The sequence below is a fragment of the Penaeus monodon genome, chromosome 22, assembly GCF_015228065.2.
Source record: "Penaeus monodon isolate SGIC_2016 chromosome 22, NSTDA_Pmon_1, whole genome shotgun sequence".
Classification (NCBI taxonomy): Eukaryota; Metazoa; Arthropoda; class Malacostraca; order Decapoda; family Penaeidae; genus Penaeus; species Penaeus monodon.
This window is the reverse complement of record NC_051407.1, coordinates 36068163-36068823: the sequence shown is the minus strand read 5'-3', so window position 1 is coordinate 36068823 and position 661 is coordinate 36068163. Positions and strand designations below refer to the sequence as shown.

At 39.3% G+C, this 661-nt stretch overlaps 1 protein-coding gene and 1 long non-coding RNA gene across 2 annotated transcripts in view; both read left to right on the top strand.

Moving 5' to 3' along the window:
- LOC119587098 (methyltransferase-like protein 25) overlaps positions 1-661 on the top strand; it is a 25499-nt gene that overhangs the window by 18465 nt on the left and 6373 nt on the right.
- LOC119587099 overlaps positions 1-661 on the top strand; it is a 3305-nt gene that overhangs the window by 1560 nt on the left and 1084 nt on the right. Inside the window, exon 2 of the long non-coding RNA XR_005229990.1 lies at positions 101-226. This is a non-coding gene — a long non-coding RNA (uncharacterized LOC119587099). The remainder of the gene's footprint in view (positions 1-100; positions 227-661) is intronic.

Below are 661 nucleotides of genomic sequence, written 5' to 3'. Positions count from 1 at the left end.
GTGACAAGGCATCCACACCACCTGGATCCCAAAGAGTAATTAGCTACATGCAAATAAGGGGGGCCAGCTAACATGATCTAATATTAAGCTTTTTTCACAGGCATGATCAGGAAATGAAGTACTAGGAAGTGTGTTTGGGCTTAAAGGCACTATCAGGCTTCCCACACCACTTTCCAGTCATCCCGCATAGTGCCTTAGGTTGGAACTGGCGTGTATACTGATAGCAGTGAGTAAAAATGTTAAACCTAATGCTGCTTCCATCTATGACAGAATGCCCTTGCAAACTTCAACACTCTGGCAAAGGCTAACAAACCGCCACCACATAGATTCGGCTTGGTCTGATTTTTTATTGACAGTAAAACCTCAGAGTAGTCTAAAGCTCTACCTCACTAAAATATATATAGTGTAAGTTATTGTCCCTTGGTAGAGTTTCATAAGCATAAGGGACACAGTGAAAGCTTGAGTTACTTCAGGGCTTACCTATCCTTACTGCAGGCTGCATTCTTTATCTGATAGTGATATTCATGTTTTCTTAGGGGTTAGTCCAGCCACTCTGTTCTTTCTTTGCTATTATTGACTATTCTATAAGGAAATATAAGTTTCTTAAGATTGAATTTGTCAAAACTACACCCAGTAAGAAAAGTTAAACATGATTTATTAT